This window comes from Corvus brachyrhynchos, unplaced genomic scaffold (genome assembly GCF_000691975.1).
Source record: "Corvus brachyrhynchos isolate BGI_N302 unplaced genomic scaffold, ASM69197v1 scaffold71, whole genome shotgun sequence".
NCBI classification, from domain to species: domain Eukaryota; kingdom Metazoa; phylum Chordata; class Aves; order Passeriformes; family Corvidae; genus Corvus; species Corvus brachyrhynchos.
Genome location: NW_008237609.1, coordinates 985,458 through 1,000,844, shown reverse-complemented (window position 1 = coordinate 1,000,844; position 15,387 = coordinate 985,458).

Sequence of the window (15,387 nt, the reverse complement as noted above, 5' to 3'; positions counted from 1 at the left end):
AGTGTCCACCTCTTTCATTTTGACTTATTTTCCAGTTTTGTGCAGTCATCAAATTTCAGCCTGTTCCTGCACATTCTGTGTTTCAGGTTACTTTTATATAAGGTGAATAAAATCTGTCTTAATAGTGATACTTTGGCCTTATACTTGTCTGATTCTTTCCTCATTCACAACTGTTAGAACTTATAACTACCCTTTATAATATATATGTCAATCCTTAGGCCATTAATGTAACATACTGCCAGTACCATAGATCACCAGGCCTGCAGCAAACTTCTCTTGAGTTCTCTGAAAAAAACTTTGCTAGGAACTCTAGAGATAATTTTTCCATAGCCTTTGTCAGTGTTAATCCATTTGAATTTCTTTAAAACCTTTTTTGCAAGCTAAGCAAAGTATCTCAATTCTGTAGTTGTCATAGTTTCTTTTTGTTGAATTTAATTAAGTTCATAAGGCTTCTGGATTAGAGGATTATATCACAGGAAAATCCTTTGATAAAATCAGGAATGAGTGTAAACTTCAGCGAGCTGGTATTTTCAGAGGGTTAAAAATCATATGCAGGGCCAGATTTATGCTTTTAAAAAAAAGCTGTCAAGCAACAGAAGTTGTGGGCTGGAAATTGCAGCCATTTCAAGCATCCTGTAGGTGTGCAGTGAAGGGCTAAAATATTCTGGACTGCAGAGAAAATGCCTGGCAATGTCAGATTCAGCCTTAAAAAAGCACATGGCCAGAAACAGAGACACAGATAACTCCCTGGAATACCAAAAGCTTCTCCAGCATATAGAACAGAAAATATATGGCTGTGTGTATTATTGAGCATTTTCTCAGTATTTCCAAATGAGTATATATTTCCATAACTCACTGAAGGACATGGCAAATCACAGTCACAGAATCATAGAATAAGCTGAGTTGGAAGGGACGCATAAGAATCATTGAGTCCAAATCCTGGCCCTACACAGGACACCCCCAAGAGTCACATCATGTGCCTGAGAGCATTGTCCAAATACTTCTTGAACTCTGTCAGATTTGGTGCTGTGACCACTTCCCTGGGGAGTTTGTTCCAGTGCCCAACCACCCTCTGGGTGAAGAACCTTTTCCTAATATCCAGCCTAAACCTCCCACAACACAACTTCAGACCATTCCCTCCAGTCCTGTCACTGGTAACCATAGAGAAGAGATTGGTGTCTGCCCTCCTTTTCCCCTCTAGAAGTTGTAGACTGCAATGAGGTCTCCCCTCAGTCTCCTCCAAGCTGAACAGACCAAGTGCTGCTCCTCACACGGCTTCCCCTTAAGGCCCTTCACCATCCTCGTGGCCCTCCTTTGGACACTCTCTAATAACTTAGAGAGACCTGTACATAATATTCAAAGTGAGGCTGTCCCAGGACAGGGTTGGCCCTCCTGGCTGCCACGGCACTGCTGACTCATGTTCAACTTTCCATTGAGCAGGACCCTCAGGTCCCTTTCTGCAGCACTGCTCTCCAGTGTCTCATTCCCCAGTCTGTACATCCAAGGCTGCCCCATCCCAGGTGTAGGATCCAGCACTTGGTCTTGTTGAACTTCATGTTGTCAGTGATTGCCCAATCCTCTGATTTGTCAAGGTCTCTCTGGAGAGTCTCCCTGCCTTCAAGGGAATCAACAGCTTCTACCAGTCTTGCAAATGAACCAGTTCATGATAGAATAGAATTACAGAACAGACCAAGTTTGAAGGAACCTTGAAACATCATCTGGTTCAACGTTGCATGGGAAAGGGAGCCTAGTTGAGATTACTTAGCATCCCGTCTAATTACACTTCCATGAGTGAGGACTTCATTTCCAGTGATTGATTCTTTTTACCATAAAAAATTATTTTCTTGTATCAAGATGAAACCTCTCCTAATGAAACATGAACCTGTTGCCTCTCGTCTTCTCCATGTAGTTCTTTGTGAAGGGAGGGTCTCCATTTTCTTTGCACCTGCCCTTTAAGTATTAGAATACTGTGAAAAGCTCACCCTGAGTCTTCTCTTCACCAAGGAGAAAAGATCAAACTCCTTCAGTTTTTCCTCATAGGACAGGTTCTCCAGCCCTCTGATCATCTTTGTGGCCTTTCTTTGAACTCTCTTCAGTCAACCTCTTTCTTGACTTGTGACCCTGCCAGAGTCATAAAACCGCAAACAAATGGTGGTCCTTCTTCAGAATGGAAAGAGTAAAGCTTAAACTTTCATCTCATTCCTTTTTTCCTTTTTTTCTCTCAGAGTACATGATACAATGCTTTCAATGTCTTCTTATTGCTAGAATTGTATGGCAAAGTCTCCATTATTCCCATACATTACTAGTGATCACCTGTCATTTTATAGAGCTCATTAACAGAGAAAGAGTACTAAAAGTAAGAAACACAGAATTTAAAAATATTAGTAGATGAAAAAGGATTCATATGGTTATAAGATAGAAATATACTTCTGTGTAATTCTGAAATTCACACATGTGGCCTTGTACAGCTTTTGAAAATCCATGTAATTAATTGACATCTTTACCTTTTAAAGTATTTGGTTCACCTTTTATCTTACATGTCAAGCTTTCTAGATTTTAGCTAGATCACTTAAATATGTGCTACTTTGCCCTTTTCAATTCCAAAGGGATTATAAATAAACTTGCTAAAGGTTTGCCTATCTCTTTTGGGACGCTTCATCAAATGTGTACCTTCTGGTCCTTTAGTTTTGTCAGTCTTTAAATGTTCTAATTTCTAGGTCACCTCTTCTGGCACGATCTTGAGTTTCTTCAGTATGCTTTCCACCTCTGCTGTTAAATTTATGTCTGTTTCTGGCATCTGTTCCCAATCCTCCTTTGTGAACACTGAGGCTCAGAATTCATTAAAATTTTTAGCAATGCTTACCTAGGCTGTCAATAAATTACTTTCACTGTCTTTTTGAGGCCTTATTGTTTCTTTCAGTGATGTCTTCCTCTTATTAGTCAATTTATGCTTTTTCCTGATTTCTTCCTTCTTTTACAAAAATGTAACTCAGAAGTCACTCTGTTGAAAATTATTATAGGAATAGTTTAACACTTGTTTAGTCTTATTCCTCCTTTTTCCTCCATGTTTTTGCCTATTTTGTGTTCTTTTTGACATTTTTGACACATCTCCCAGCCTGCTGTAAACAAGTGAATTGCCTTTAGGCAGATCACCTTTCTAATACTACCCAAAGATGTTATGCCTTCTGAAGATATAGTAGATTGGATTCTAATATACTCTGTACTTAGTCAATTATTTTAATTAATGTAAATGAAATGCAAAGAACCATAGAAAAAGCTATTGAAGCACTCGCATTGCCTGAGTATCAACATTTATCAGACAGACATCAAGTCCATTATATCAATGAAGCTGTTCTAGGCTGGTGTCCTTTTTCTTCCTCTCAGTGTTTGTTGAGATTTTTGAGGGAAACTACCCACATTAAAAATCACTTTAAAAGTTTGGTGTTTTAAGTGGAAACTTAGAGTCCACTGAAAACTGAATGCGGATATTGCCGACTAGTAAAAGCTGCAAATCAACTCAACTATGGTTATCTATACAAGAATTCTGCATAATGTGAACTAAATGTTAAAGATACCATTCATGTTTGTATAATATCAATAAAATCAGTACAGCTTTGTGCATGGATGCTTTTATGCCTGTTTAAAAATGCTGAAGATCAATTAAGATTGTACCAATGTATTTATATAACTCTTCATAAAATTTCTAAGGAGCACCCAAAAAGATCTGGGTATTTGTACCTTTCATTTTGAGGCCATCTATAATTTTAGTCATAGTTGTACACTACAGTCATTAACCTGTTTGAGACCCTGATAAATTCTGAGCTATAACAATTATTACTACCGATGCTATCTTTGCTATGCATCTTTGCATACACACATCTTAGAAAAATCCATGAATCTTCATTTTATTTCCAAAAATTTTCATATTTACCTGCTTTTCTCTCCAAGTATAGGGATTTTTTCCTTCCTTCTCCCCCCTCCACCGGGCATTTTGTTGTCTATTTTGTTGTTTGATATTATTGTCACCATGTACACCCATCTGCTTTTTCAAGCTATTTCTTTCCTCATTTTTGACGGTGCCTGTATAATGTTTCTCACACATCTGGTTTCTCTCCTATACACCAGCTGAAGCCCTCCCTCATGTTTCTGTGTATCCTCTTAGCATCTGGTAGATCACTGCCTGTTTGAGGAGCTGCCTATTCAGAAAGCAACTTCCTACTGCAATGTTGTGAAACTCTGGGTAGGTTGGAGTGAAGCTACAGTAGAAAATAATTATTATTTGGTGACTGATGCAAAAATTTCATACATAATGAAAGAGCCTATTGTTATGCATGTACTCAAAAGGATAGTTTGAGGGTTTCTGAAGAAACCTTTGGTTTAAATATTTCAATTAAAATCACATTTTTGATGTTACATAAGTATAACTTTCTATTTAATAAAAAATGGAGTAATTTTTGAGACTATCAATTTTTGCAAAAATTATCCTGCTTATTTGTTCACAGTACTCCAAGAATGCTTTTATTTACATACTTTCAGAACCCCAACCACCTAGGGCTAGTTAATAAGGACATAAGATCATGCAACCTTGTTCAAACTAACACATCTGCCTTTTGCTCTTTTTCCCACAGTATTTTTTCCTTCACAAACAGATATTTCTTCTTTCTATTTCCTGAACTCATAGATGCTCCTTGCTCTTCTCCCATCATTGTCCCTGTATAACCATTCAGCACAGTTACTCTGTGCTGCTGGATTAATTCAATTTTTCTTATTGGTGGAGCGCTGATGCAATACCATACTGGTTCACATTTACTTCTAATACACATCATATTTTTATATTTATGCTTGGCTTCAAGAATTTTCTTCTGTCTTACAGGAAAATACTTGCCACGCATAGTACAGAAGTGAACCCTGCACAAAATCAAGTGGAAGAGCTTTGCAGAGCCGCATTTGGAGGAAAGGAGTGAGAGACTCTTTCAGCCATGCTACGGGCATTGTCTCCCCCTGCTCCATGCACCAATAACCATGCAGAGTTTGTATTTCTATCTGCCTGTAGACACCTTGCTTGCCTCATGGTTTTGGTGGCTCAGCTTTCCTTTGACTCAGACTTACTTTTTCTTCCTCATTCCTTGCTTCTGGGAAAAGCATTGCTGGCTACCATTGCTCTGTGGTACACAGGGGGAGCTGGGGAAGCACCCTCTGTTAGTCACTGTTTGACATTAAAATCGCTGACAGCTTAGAAGACTTGTTTGTCTTTGTTAAAATAACTGTTTATCTCTCATCATAAGTGCTACCTTGGTCCAACAGTGCAGGCACAACAGATCTAAATTCCATCTGTGTGACCATCCTTGACAGGTCTGTACTCTTCCTGCCCTGTGCAGAGTGGAGTAAGCACAAAAATGGATTCAGTCAGCGTTTGGTTTCCCTTTTGTAGTCATGCACAGCATCCAGTCTGGGACATATAGAGGAGCAGTCTTCAAATTTTTTCCAAATTTTTTCCAAATTTTTACGTTTACTCCACTTTTTTCTTCTTTAATAGGATGAAACATCCTTATTCAGGTATCTTTTTGTGTTCTGTTATTATACCAGTGTTTTGTCCATTACCCTATAATTCTTTTCATTCCATGATGGTACCTAAGTAATTTATCTCTGGTATAGAAACCTGTCAGTTGTTTTTTTTAAATCTAAGTATAGTACATGCATTGAATTTCTCTTATCTGTCATGACAGTAATGTCTTAAAAAAATTCCATAAAGTATTTGTGACCTCTCTAGCCCAAGTCAACATTGATTATCACTGTTTCAAGAAGTCTTTCATTAAAAAACAGAAGGTGGTTTTGAATGTTTTAATTAAAGAAATTAGTTAAATTCTATTTTCTTAGGTTGCTTTTTCTTCCTTTTTAATAATTAATAGTTTTAGAACTCTTTAATTCTATTTCTAAGAGTTAGAAAACCTTTAGGAAATTTCTTTGGAAAGAAAGAAAAAGTGATTTCACTGAGATAACTGTGAAAAATTTAGTTGGACAGAGCATCTAAAAATATTTCACTGGCGTTATGTAAATAGCAAATGTTGTTGGAAATAATTTGATGTAAACCTAGCAAGAATCCTCTTATCTGGCTCACTATCCTGCTTGAGTTAATATCTTTATACCAGGAAAATTATGAAGTAACAGCAGGATTTTTCTTGCTCCCCCATGCTTTTAAGCTACTCTTCATGGAAAGAAGTTATAGGAAATATGTTGTATTAGCAGCACCAATATTTGTAAAAACAGAAATGCTTTGCCTATAGGTAGGGTCTTACAGTATGGCCTGAAATTGGCAAATTCTCTTTGCCCATTTTGATAAATTAATACCTTCACTGTTTATCTGTACTGCTTATGTGCTTTATCCAGGCTTTTGGAGGCCACAGAGTTCCACAGAGGCCTTGCTGTTTTGGCTGGTAATTACAAAAACATGCAGTCCACTGATGTGTCACACATTTGATTGGCTATGGATACTTAAAAACATCTCAGCTATATTTCTTCTGTTGCTAGTCACTTAGAACCAGCTGAATGCTGTTGGAGGCAGAGGTCTTACATGGGAGTAAGTCTGACACATGTGAAAGGAATCAGACCCATCATAAGCTATTCTGCTGAATATTCTATTAACTATTGCAAATGGCATCAAGAACTGAACAGAAGACAACCACATTTTATAGTGATATAATACTGTGTTTCTGAGTGCGGTGTGCTCCTTATGCCCAAATGCCACAACTGTTACTGAGAAAGGTTTCTTGATGTGGAAGGAAAGATGAGGTGATTGGAGGGAACAAGGAGAACAATATAACACAATTGTAAGAAGAGACTGAAGAGCATACAGGGGTAAAACTGGAGCCAAAAGGTGTCATGATGAAAAGAAGAGAAACAATAATAATTTTCATTTTGTGCAGCACCTTTTAGTCAAGAATATCAACATACTTTGCAGCTTAGCTTAATTCTGTCTGTTGCTGTAAATAAGTACTAGTAACCCATCCTATGAGTGGCATGTGGAAAACAGTAAGTGGCTTCACTAAAGAGCAAGTCCAGAAGAGAGTTGAATGCCCTGTTCTGACTCCTTCTGACTTAGCCAATAAAATATGCTCCTCTGAAGGACATGGAAACATAAAGTAATAAAAAATGATCCAATGAGTCTGGAATACAGCCTTCACCCTTGACTTTCATGAAAGCCTGTTTGTTCTGTCTGTGTTGCTCTTACAGTACAGCCATAACTCCCAGCACCACGGGGATTTGACTTCTAAGGTTTACTTTGATATTCCTCTCCGGAATGAAGTGACTAGAGGAACAGACAAGGAAGACAATTACTTCTAACTTGCATTCTTGCTTTTCTAGTACAGTGACTATCCATGAGTAAGTCATTTAATGTTAACAGTCAGATCCTTGAATTCCAACTCAAAGTAATGGTTATCAACATGACAATGGCAGAATACGTGCTCCATATAGACCCCTAGAAAAGTATTTATGTTCACGAGGAATCTCATTTGTGTTCCCTGGAAATCCAGAGACAGAGCTTACTTCAGAAAAGCAGTGTCACTGTCTTTTCTTTCAAGGAATTAAGGACAATATGCTTTTCTTTCTGGATACAACTGGCAGCAGGTATGATTTCAACTTATTCAAGTGACTACAGGATTCACCAGGGAGGCAACAGTCTTAAGTCTCTCATTGCTTCAGTTTGAGGAGGTTCAGAATAATGATGCCAGGATTGTTATTTTGCCTTGTAAGCACAACTGGCAATCAATTTCAAAGAAATCAAGAAAAATACATTCTCACCTTCTCCCTAAAGGATTTCTTTCTTAGTGAGAGAACCATCGCACAAACAATTTGTCTATTGGCCTAAGATTGAAGCCTGACTGGACAAGGAAAAGAACAGGAAGCTGGAGGAGTGACAAAATATCCTGAGGTGGATCTGCTGCTTACGGAAATATTTATTTTATCATCAGCCAAAACACCTCAGGAGTCCTCCTCCTTCCTCTCCATCTAATTCTTTTCCCTGTCCCATGACTCTTTCAAGAGTTTTTGCTTCCACGGTTGAATGAAATGCTGAGTCTGCCGGCTTTGTTTGAGGGGAAAGAATTTCTGATGGGGACTGGGATCAGGCATCTGTGAATGGGTGTAGGAACATGAGCCTGTTACACAAAAACAAAAGCGTAACTTGATTCACATTTAACAAACTCAATTTAAAGTTGTATCACCCACTTTTCCCAGGAAAAGCCCTAACCAAGAGGTCTGAGACTGCTGTGGGTAGGAATGTTCTCTGTCTTCCAGTTCTCTTCTTTTCTTTGGTGTTGCAAATGGTTCACTAACTGAAATAGAGAGATATACGTAAAAAAACCCAAACAAAACATGTTTGCGAATGTTGTCATTAATGGCAGCGTGCCATTTATACATTAAGTAACTCATGATTATGAATGTCTGCAGTGTCAGTGTCAGAGTAATGATCTAATCAATGCACTTCCTTAAAATATGTGCGTACGGAGGATTCTTTGATTCTTTGTGAACCAACCAACCTCAGGGCCTTGCTGCTCCTGGGTATAAGTTGTTCATAATTTTGTTGTAAGCTAACATCATTTTACATATTGCCAGGGAAGTCCTGTTCCATGGATTACAGTATATTTTGGACTCATATATGGTTCCTGGTGTTTTTTCTGACTCTGTGCACAGAAAATCATTCAGTGGGAGGTACGAAATCTACCTTAGGTCCACATTTATGTCAGCAGGTAAGAGTGTTATATTGGGGATAAGACTGCCAAATGCATTTTTGTGGCTTTGTGTGGATGGAGCACTTTGGCCCATCCAGAACTCTGCTCAAAAATCGCTCATAAAGGTATTGGGGAACAAAACTTAAGAACAAGAAAATGTCGTTATCATCATCTGGATGCTTTTACATGCAGTTCAAGGCATTTATCTCTTTAGTATATTATACCTCAAACTGGACATATATATAAGGTTTTTTACAGGAAGAACCAGTAGAATCTGTAGGAAACAGATTAATATGATATCCTGAAAAACATGCTGCCATAACAACAGAGAAGAACAGAAAACAACACTTACTTCTGCAGTGATGTACAGATAAAAGAAGGGCTATGGAGTGTCAGTGTGAACTGCTAAATTTTCCTTCCAAAAATAAAAGCAAACGCTAAAAATCGGAACTCATTTGCATAAAAGTAAATAAATTGACTTTACTTGGTGGAATTGTTCTGAATGCAATGGAGATTAAAATCTAACTTAATGATCTCTTCCTATGATCAGACCTAATTTAACTGTAGGAACTTCACAGGACTTTAACGTGATCAGAAATTACACAGTGCAGTAGTAAACGTTAATAGTGAAAGAGTAGAGCAACCTGACTAACATTTCTCTCTCTGCTGCTCTGGCTTTGTTGAGTATTATAGAAAAAAACCATCTTGAGCCTTAGTTCCAGTGAGGATAGTGTGTATGAAATCTGACTTGCCACATCTTACAGAAAATTTTCTGCATGGTGACCCTTTGCCAAAACAAATCGTATGAAGTTGCTAGCGTTTGCAGGTAGTTGGCAGTTTGCTGTCCAAAGCAAATATAAGAAACTCAATGTACAGTGACAGTTATGAAAACTGTTGTGTCTAAACAAACTAATCAGAACACAGTTCCTGAGACACAGTTCTTTATAAATTATTTGTTTAAAGAGTGAGCTTATGGAAAGAAGCATTGCATAACTCAGTCATAAAAATGAAAGAATCTGTGCTTAAATAGGGCTGCATACTTCTTCTAAATACATCATGAAAAAAACATATAGTCATATAAATAAATACATGTGTATACAGTAATGCCTTATGCAACACTGTTTCTCTTGTGGGCATGATACCATGGACAAATCATGTCCCTGACTCAGACAAAGTAACATTTCACATTAACAAGGATAAGATTTTTTTTTGAAATTTTTGATAGGTTTTAGTGCTTTTGGGTAGAACTAGTATTTTAATTAAAAAGAATGATGTACTGGCAGAAATCCCAGTAAGACCTAAGTGACTTATAGACCATTTACTAGTATAACAAGTGAAGATCTCCCCAATATCCCATTTATTTTCAGTAAAAAGCTTACAATGGGTTCTCAGTATTTTACTTTTCCCAAAAGTCCATCCTTAATTTTTCCTAAAGAAGCAACAAGGTATAGCAATTGGATATAAATCAGTATTTCCCACTATATTCCCAACTTCAAATGCAGGCGCTCAGTCTTAGTGTGTCATCCAGACTCCATTTACAATTTTAAACTTCTTTCAGCTTGTGGATCTCACAGATTTTCAGAAAGCAGTATGAATCCTCCTGTCAGTATTTCTGCTGGCAGTAGTCTTGGGGTTTTTATTTGCCTTTTCCAGATCAAAAGTTGAGAGCCACCTATCTCTTCATTAGTCTGTGAAGCGTTACTTCTACACACTACTAGAGGACAATTCATCCAACCTGTTTTAGACACCCATCGTAGGCTGAGATGAATCACTCTCTAAAGACACCTATAGTTTTCACTATAACTGCAGATGAGGTTGTTAAAAAACGTATGTGGAGAAAAATCCCACCAGGAGCATCAAAACCATAAAAACAAGCCAGATTATTTTTTTAAGTACCCAGTGTTTTGAATTGTTAAATTTACACGTTAAGTAGTCTTATATGACATTATTCGTTGTTTATTCTGGTTTACATTAGAGTAAAATGTGATCATAACCATAAGAGCAGGTGTGTTTATAGTAAGAGACTCAGACAATAGCACCATCCCAACAGACCTTACCCCTAGAAAAACGATACATGATCTCAATTCAAACACTTAAAAAAAAAAATATATCAAAATACTGTTGTAGAGAGCCATAACAAAAATTTAACACTATTTTGGATACTCTGAATTGAGACACACCCATAAACCGGTGCTATGTAGTGCAGGCAAGTTTGAGAAGAACCAGCAGTGGCAATGTCAGGTAATCTGCAATACTTGTCAAAGAATCCCTCCTGGCCTTTCTTCTTCAGAAATACAGATGCATCTCCCATTGTCCATCCCAGGGTTTGAATGTTCTGTGGTGGAGAAAGGTCAGGAATTCTGAGGATTCCTGTCCCACTGGGAATGCTGTCAAACTATCCAGAAAAATTTTTCAAATAAAATTTAGGAATAGATTAACCAACTGAGAAACCAGCAAACGAAGGGCTGCGGTTTTAAGAATATTTCTTAAATCCCACTTGTTGGATTTCTACACAGGTTGTAGCAGCTTGTGGGACGAACCACCATTTTGCATTTTGGGAAAAATGAGAATGACATTCTGCTTATAATAGGGACACTTACATATATAGGACACATCTTGCCAGAAAAGGGGCTTGTTGAATAGTTCCCAAATGGCCACATTCAGACACTAAGAACTTCTTTCTTGAAATCAAAGTTGTTCCTTTCATTTTCCCCCATATTTTTCTACTGAACTTCTAACAGAGTATCTTAGTAAGCAGATGACTTGTACTACACAAAGCCCAAGGATATCCAAGGCTTATATAATGCAAGAGGAATAATAGAATTGAATCTAGTGGAAAACTGAGGCATGTAAAGCTAGATTTTATCTATCTTGTAGCCTCATCAAAATGAATTTTCATGCTTTAAATAGTTAAGAAAATAAAAAAAAAAAACAATAACAAAAACAACCCTGTAGGGAGAAATAAGTTTTAATAGTTTTTGTTTCTGCAAAACAGAAAAGAACCCAGATATCCATACGACTCCAACGTTTCACTTAAAAATTGGTGGGAAAAAGACTCTGATATGATTCCCTAATGTCAGAGAAAAGCTGTTTCAATTGCTTTTCTGTGAGGAAAACAGTGGCACTCAGTAACCAGTTAGGTTGATCACAGATGGTTATTTCTTATAGATATATCAGGTGTTATTTTGTTAATTTTTCTAATTTGAAGAAAATTATTTGACTTCATGGGAGCACTACAAACTTCTTGAACTTTACACTTCTTTGGTGTGTGCTCTTATTTATTTATGTTTAGCACTAGCAGCTTCCACTAATCAGCTGCAGAATGCAAACAGAATTCCAGCTGGCCTTGGCAAGAGACTCTGCTGGGAAGTAACCCCAGACAGCTTCACTGTGGCAATTAAGCACTCATTCATTAGTAGTGTGAAAATATAAAGGCTTCTGGAGGAAAACAGACATATATCACACCCAAACTTTTGAAGGAAGGGTATTTGTGTTAATTTCACAGATTCCATTGCCCCATATCAATTTATTTCAACCCTGCAAGAAGGTGGCTTGAACTGCAAACAGTGGTTTGTGAAATCTATTTTCTTTCTTCCTAAGGAAAAATTTCACCAGGTAACCCTCAGGAAGAAACCAGGCCCACACTTCTGATCTATACACAATCTTCATCATTTCCATGAACATTTTATGATGGGAATTAATCCAATATCATAGACACACTGGACCAGCTGCTATTGCAAACTGCTCATGCTGTGATTCAGAATTAGGCTACAACTTAGAGAAATTTGCAATTTTTGGTGGCACTTGTGTGTACCAAAGAGGTAAACCCTCTAAGCCTGTCCAGGAAAAAGTCATTTACAGAGGAATGAGGGATAAGGTATAACCGAGGTGCTGGAGTGAATCAGTGTCACTGAGTGCAATTTTGCTGCCAGCCATCATTCAATAGAGTGTCTGGCCATATTCTTAAGAAGAGCCTGATGGCAACCAAATGGGTTGCATTTGTAATCACTTTTATGCTTTGACTTAGGAGACGATTAATCTTGCTGACTTTAAAGAGAAGTTAAATTCAACTACTGCCAAATGTTCAACCACTGAAGACATTCATGGATTCAGGTATTTTCTGGCAGGGAACTTATATCTATTCAAAGGGAAGGGAGGGAAGGGAATCCTACCAATGTTGAACTATTTTCCATTGTATCCATTACTGGCAGAAAATAGTGGAAGGGCAACAACTAAGACCTGGTTAAGACCCTTTTTTTCTGAAAACCATCCTGCAGTGGTCTAAAATGCCTTAAAGTAAGTTGTGGTTGCACTATATGGCATATAGAGCCAACAGCCCATTAGCCAGATGAAAATTGCTGCAATGTGACAGATGTTTGACTCCATTTTTGCCCAGAGGCTGGTGTAAACCAGTAACATTAGTGCTTTGCCAGCTGGATAATATTCCTACACTAGATATTTTTTCTTGCTCAGGTAATTCAGTGACTGTCCATTCTTTGTTAGAAATGAAGGAAAAGAATCAGCCCAGGCAAAAGGTAATTAATCTTATTAAAACATACCAAAACACAACAACTGGAACTCATTACATTAAAACAAGATTGAGCTTCTGGTCTCAGTTTAATTCCTTGAAGATAAATGTCCAGAAGTAAGCACTTTTATCCCTGCGGCACATTTATTAAAACTCTTAAAAGAGAATCAACAATTGAGAATCAGCAAAAAGTCCAAATAACTAATTTGAACCATGCAGAAGTATTCTAGGTCACCACTAATGAATCTGACAAGGAAGGGTGTAGAAAATTGTGATAAAGTGCATTTGTTCTATATTAAACAAGCAGTCCATTCAGTAACAACTATTTGAGAATATTTCTTAAGTCAAATACATTTTACTTGAAATAGCAAAATAAAATTAATAACATACAAATGTTTTTCTTTATACATATTGATTTTCTGATCAAACTCCTATATTTGTATCTTGCCCCTCAGTCTTTTGGTGATCAAGTACCTTTGGTAGTTACATTAAAAAGTAAAATTCTTAGTTTTCACTATAGCCACCCACTTCTCTATATAAAATCAGTAACTAATATTTATGATATTTTTCAAACTCTGCCTTTAGTACCTGGCTGGTACTTTATTTATATCACAAACACATTCCAGCAACTCAATTAAAGCAAAATGTCAGAAACTTTTTTTTGCTGAATTCTGCTGTAACAAACCAACAGTAAAAAACTCCTCTCCCTTCCCCAGAAGTCATAAAAGATTAAATGCTTTGTAAGCCTGATTCTAGGTGATATGGCTCTCAAGTTAACAAAAAAAATTAACTAGCATATGCACTCAAAAGTAGCTTGTGTTCACTGGTACAGAACCACAGCCATTTTCAGACTATCAGGAACATGTGCAACTACATAAGCTATACAATTATAAGGATGTTCTTTGGAAAGTAATAGTTGAAGAGTAACAAAACTCATAGTTTATTCGACCTGCATATAAAACCGTTGAAGTATAATACATTTATCATATTAAAAATGCATCATTAAAATTTAAAAGCAGGTACAGTTACTCAGTAAGCTAATGGTATAGTCTGAAGACTCCACTCAAGATTGTATTGTTGAATTCCCGTTGGGATAAAACAGAGAGAAAAACAGAGGGAAGGAATTGGAGTGACCTTGCACCAAGGTGTTAGTGCCTGATCCAATGTTTCTGGTAGACTGTGGTTGAGCTCCACTCTGAGGATCTTTAAAGCACTGCATTTTCTGTGCTGAGTGGATGCATGCTACAAGCATGAAAAAAAAGCAACAGCCAAACTCTACAGAGACATACCTGTGGATGACTCTGCATGACAGTAAGCCAAAGGCAGTCTGATGAAGGAAAGGAATTAATAAATACATATAAGGAGGAAAAAATAAAAATTGAAGCAAGTGACAATTTCCCCCATCATTTTAAAGAACACATATACTCATCAAATGAACTTGTGTGTTTCCTGGAGAAGGTGAATAAGTGAGGGGATTTCCAATTTACATAGCACAGAAATTAGTGGCCTTCTCAAAGAAGCATCTGTGTTTTCAAGAAGTTCTGTCTTGTTTTAACAGTTCCAAGAAAAATTTCTTTCATTTAACTAAGAGTGTAAATTCAAAACTGTAAAACAACCATTTGTTTGGCTTCACAGATATAAGACTCTTGTCAGATGGAACACATCACAACTCCCTTTGACCATGTCTGTTTTAGCCAGGGGTTTGGCACTGTAGGAATGTGTATATAAATACAGCTAGATTGGCCGGGAGATTTGCATCTCCACTGTTTGAAGTTTAGGATATTCTCCTTTGGTCTGAACTTGATCTGAACAGAAATTTGTCTTATTCAAATAACTCCATGGTGTAAATGGACCCAAGCACAGTAAGTGGGGAAATTGGGGAATCCACCTCCAAACAGCAGCATGAGAACAATGCACTCAACTTCAGTAGGAACCACTTTTGGGTGAGTTTTCATTGCAGGCAAAACTTAAGTTGACTGATTTCTGTGATTGTAAAATATTTGTTGCCCTGAAACTTGGGAATATTAAGGAGTTTCTCTGGCCACATCATATTTTTGAAGGCAAGGAAAGTAGATCTGGGCTGGAGGGACAGAAATTACACAAACTGATAGTGGTAAGCTATCTACCAAA